This window comes from Microtus ochrogaster, chromosome 4, assembly GCF_000317375.1.
Source record: "Microtus ochrogaster isolate Prairie Vole_2 chromosome 4, MicOch1.0, whole genome shotgun sequence".
Classification (NCBI taxonomy): Eukaryota; Metazoa; Chordata; class Mammalia; order Rodentia; family Cricetidae; genus Microtus; species Microtus ochrogaster.
Window position 1 is genome coordinate 65892698 of NC_022011.1, and position 5519 is coordinate 65898216.

The window sequence follows — 5519 nt, forward strand, 5'->3', positions numbered from 1 at the left end:
TTTCCATTTCAAAAACAAGCAGAAAACATGAACAATTCAATGTATTCGGTACATACACAACCACCACCTCTTTCCGGTCTCTAGGGAATTTCATAATTATCAATTCTTTTCTCCACTCCTCTTGCCTTTCTTATATATCAGTATGCTTTCTATATCTGGACTTGCACATTCTGCATAGCTCAGAGATGAAATCTTCTTGCTAGTCTTTCACTGGGTCTCAGTTAGGGTTTCTAGTGCTGTGAAGAGACACTGTGACCATTGCAGCTCTTATAACGGAAAACATTTAACTGGGGTTGGCTTACAGTTCAGAGGTTTATTCCATTAGCGTCATGGGGCGCAGCATGGCAACAAGCAGGTGGATATGGTGCTGGAGAAGGAGCTGAGAGTTCTACATCTTGATCCACAGGCAGCAGAAGGAGACACTGCATGGCACACTGGGTGTAGCTTGAGCATATATGAGACTTGTCTCCATAGTGACACACCTCCAACAAGGTCATACTTACTTCGACCTCCTAATAGTGTCATTTCCTATGGGTCAAGCATATGAGTTTATGGGAGCCATCCCTATTCAAATCATCACACACTGAGCATATGTTTTTGAGGTTTCTCCACATCGCAGTATGTGTCTGTGTTTTATTATTTTTATGATCGAATAATATTCCATTGGATGTGTCTCCTTCAAATCCTTTTGCATTGTTCTACTGAACATCTGGGTTGCGTCTACCTTTCGGCTCTCAGGAAGAGAGCTGCTGTGAACATGTGTTATGCATCAAACTGTTATCCATATCTAGTCAAATGCGACTCAAATGCACAACTTAGGCCCAGGACTTATAAAAACTTTAGCAAGCATTTGACTATCTTTCCTGAACTGGTTTCAATCAAAGCCTCTATACTGTCATCAAAGTTTTGATTTCTCCCATTTCTTTGTTCCTGGTTTTACTACTCAATAAATCAAGGAAATATATGGAGCGTCTCCTAATCCTTACTACATTACTGTAAACAAGTACGTCTCAAACTAGAATCCAAGATAAGCCTTTGTAGCCAATGCCGCCATCACATCCAGTCATATAAACAAGGAGCTATTACCATCAGTCAGAGATGCTAAAATGTTTCCAACTGATTGTTTACAGCAGAGGGTTGGGTGAAATTGCCTGAGAATCTCTTTTTGGGTCAATTAGGGTAGCCGAGATGTATATAGGTTTCTTTAGGTTACAAATTGTGGAAATCATTTCTTCACACTCTGATGAACTCATTTTCACTTATTAATTTTTCTGACTAACAGTCAAATTTCAAAGTCACTGAAATTGATGATATAATTTCATAAGTACATCTTGTCAGGTCCTCATTCATCATCCAAGCTATCTATAGTTTTGGTGCAGTTTCTCTGCTTACCAGCCCAAATGGTCCCCACTCTGCTTCCATTCTTAGTTCTACTAGGTCAGTGTAAATTTGTAAGAACTAAAGATTTGGCAACATCTGTGCCTCATATCCACGTGCATGCGCGCACACACACACACACACACACACACACACACACACACACACGACCTAAAGACTTCAGTTCTTTTTGTTGTTGTTTTGTTTTGTTTTGAGACAGGGTTTCTCTGTGTAGCCCTGGCTGTCCTGGAACTCACTCTGCAGACCAGGCTGGCCTCAAACTTACAGAGATCCACCTGCCTCTGCCTCCCAAGTAGTAAGACTTTAGCTTTTTATGAGCCAATAGACTACAATTGTCTCTAAATAAGTCCCAGAATGAACTGGGTACAGGTTTAACAATGATGTAAGGAAAGTTTTAGGCAGGCAAAGAGATATTGTCTTTGTAGCTCACAGAAACCTCTCCAAGTCACCGCCTGGTCTGGTCACATCAGTTCTGCTCTTCCAGCCAGGTTGTGGCCCCCACTCACAGAGGCAGCTGCCAGTTGGTGGGAAATGTTTCTTTGAGTTAAGACTTTAAACTAGGCAGACAGAAACCGAACTATCATCTAGGAATTAAGTACAATCTAACTGCAAATATCTAAGGTTGTAATAAATTACTGGCAGATAAAGCTTTCTGTCATACTTGTTCATGTACTAAATGTAATTTTTCAGTGTTCAAGCTCCTTAAAAATCATTAGGGGATGTGAACAATTGAATACCACCATACTATCTCTTAAATATTCAAGAATTATTAAGTGAGCTAACTCCATTTGATCTACCTTTTTGAGGTTGGGTTTTTGCAATGTGCTTCTTTCAACATTGAAGTACAGCAAGGGAGTCAAGCAGGGGTCCTGAGTTTGAAGCTAGACTGAGCTTTGCAGTGAGACCTGTTTCAAACCCAGAAGCAACCAGGCGTGGTGATGCATGCCTGTGAGGTGTTCTTTGAGAGGTGGGGATGGGAGGGTCAAGTGTTCAAGGCCAGCCTCTGCAACCTAGCAAGTTTGAGGCCAGCCTGGATTGCACAAGACCCCAGAACAAATCAGAAGTGAAGAACTACCACCTCAACCAATAATAATTTCCATTTACACTGTTGTTGCAAATTTTTTCTCACCAATTCATTTCCTTGTGTGGATGAACTGTGCAGAATACATGGCTGCTTGAGCCTGCACATGGGTAGACGCCACAAGGCTTTGCTGCCCTGAGGAGGTCTAAGCTTCAATTAGGCAAGGTTAGAGACGATTCCCAGGCTCCACCCTGGACCTTCAGGATCAGATTCTGCATGAGGAATGACTTGCTCTGGGAACTCTAGCGATGAATCTGGGGTTAATGTGTGTATTAGGTAGATTTGCAAGTTTGAAGCCTGGCATCTGGCCATCCTGAATTATAATGGACAAGTGACCTGAGTCCCAGAGAGTGCCCTCCATTTTTCTTACAAAAAGAATCAATTTGAAGTTTCTCTTGTGTCTGATATAAACCATCAATTGCTTCAAACTATAAAACATTCCAGAGTCAGGAAACAAGGCCTGTGGCCTCGGCATGCTATCTATTTTCTTTGTCGATTTTCAGCATCAAATTTTATTAGCACTGAGAGTAATAAAATTTACTTTATTTTCATTAGTAAGCAAGTAGCTTCTAGTTAAATAACTAACAGGAATCAAACAATAAACCAGATTGGTGTGGGAGTCCCCTCTGTATGCTGTGAATACTATTTGTTAATAAAGAAACTGCCTTGGCCTGTTGATAGGGCAGAACTTAGGTAGGCAGGAAAAACTAAATTGAATGGGAGAAAGGAGTCAGAGTCAGAGAGAAGCCGTGTAGCCCCCCTCCCTCACTGGACACAGATGCTGGGAACTTTACCCGGTAAGTCACAGCATCATGGCAATACACAGATTTATAGAAATGGGCTAAATTAATATGTAAGAGTTAGCCAATAAGAAGCTAGTGCTAATGGGTCAAGCAGTGTTTTAAATAACAGAGTTTCTGTGTGATTATTTTGGGGCTGAGCAGTAGGGAAAGGAACAAACAGCCTCCCTCCAACACCAGATACGGAAAACAAGTAAAATATAAGCTCATTTACCAGAAAGCTCTCCTTGGGAAGTATGACTTACTAGTGTTTTCCCATAAACAGGCCTGCGTACTGATGTGGGGGTGATTTCTTTCTAATCTGTTGCTTTCATTGGTTAATTAATAAAGAAACTGCCTAGGCCCATTTGATAGGCCAACCTTTAGGTGGGTGGAGTAAACAGAACAGAATGCTGGGAGAAAGAAAGCTGAGTCAGTGAGTCGCCATGATTCTCCCACTCCAGACAGATGCAGGTTAAGATCTTTCCTGGTAAGCCACCTCGTGGCAATACACAGATTATTAGAAATGGGTTAGATCAATATGTAAGAGCTAGCCAATAAGAGGCTGGAACTAATGGGCCAGGCAGTGTTTAAAAGAATACAGTTTCCGTGTAATTATTTCGGGGTATAAGCTAGCTGGCAGCCAGGAGCCGCTCCTATTTCAACATGCATACTTCTTGTTTGTTTCGTTTCGTTTGTTTGTTTTAAACAAAGATAATGCTTATTGCACAAGGTGGTTGATGCCTTTAATACCAACACACTGGAGCCAGAGGCAAGTGGCTCTCTATTAGTACAAGGTCAGCCTGGTCTACTGAGTGAACTCCAAGGTCAGTGTGGGACAAAGTGAGACTTTGCCTAAATAAATAAATAGCATTTTTCTTCCGGTTCCTCATTGCCATACAGTAGACTAATAATAATAATACCCTCTTTTCTGACCAAAAGCCATGTTCCCCCTTTTGTTAACCAAAATGATTCTATAATTGGATCTATCTAAAGAGAGTTTGTTTTTTTTAAATACAGATATAAAATAATGGTGACATATTAACATGATTATTGGGGTTGTTGGGATTCATCTACTAGAAAATAGGGCTTTCTAGGAACAATTTCTAATTCCAGGACAGGTGGTCACGGAAGAGAGGAGGTGTGAAATTTAGGGGACCAATCTGGAGATGCTAATAAATAACTTCTACAATGTTTACATTTTTTTAGTGTTTTCCCTTGTTTGTATTATTTTAAATATTTATTTTATTTTTGATTTACATGTATTTATGTGCACATGCATTGTAGATTCTGCATAGGCCAGAAGAGGGTATTGCTAGGTCTCAAACCCAGGACAAATGACTAACTGAGGTGCCTATTTAATGTATCAAAGTCGACCTGACCACCAGGTCCTCCCAGCATCCCTTAGTCCCTACCTGTTATATGGGCATGACTGGCATACCCCACCTCCTACCCTAAATTTGTCCAGACCAGGGGCAGCCTGCCCTTTCCCCAGCTGCCTTTCCCAGCCATTTTGATTACCCAGCCTTTTTTCTACCTTTTACTATACTGGCTTTCTGCCCCATCTCCTTACATGGCCCAGCTCAGGGTCCTGTCCACTCTGGACTCTCCCAGATGTCCCTGCTTCTGGCTATAGTCTCCTTTTTTATCTACAATAAACTTTCTTCTCCACCTTACCAAGGAGCAGTCATGTCCTTCCTTTTACAATTCTTTGTCTCATTCAGGGATCCTATTCCTTAGAACCGGAAATACAGGCAGTGTGAGTTACCCAACATATATGTTGGAAACTGAATCCAGTCTTCCGCAAGAGCAACAAGCAAGCATTGTTATTCACTGAGCTATCTCTCCAGTCCCCTTGTTGGTATTTTTGTGGTGGTGAGCCATCTGAGGTCACAGTGAGCATGTTAGGAGAGACTAAAAGAGGCAGGAAGAGTCTCTAAGCAGTCAGGTGTTTGAGGGGAAATGTTGCAGAAGGGTCATTTCCTCCAGGCCTGAGATGACCTCCTGCCACGCCAGTTGGAGCCAAAACTGCCGTGGTGACCTAAGAGTAGACCTTGACCTTGTAGTCATGGTAATGGAATAAACAAAACAATGTAGTGATAACTAACTCTGCAGTAACAGCAATGAGGGTGTTAGTACTCCTTAAGAAGGGGGCATCAGTAGCTGGGTGGTGGTGGCGTACGCCTTTAATCCCAGCACTCGGGAGGCAGAGGCAGGCGGATCTCTGTGAGTTCGAGGCCAGCCTGGTCTACAGAGCTAAT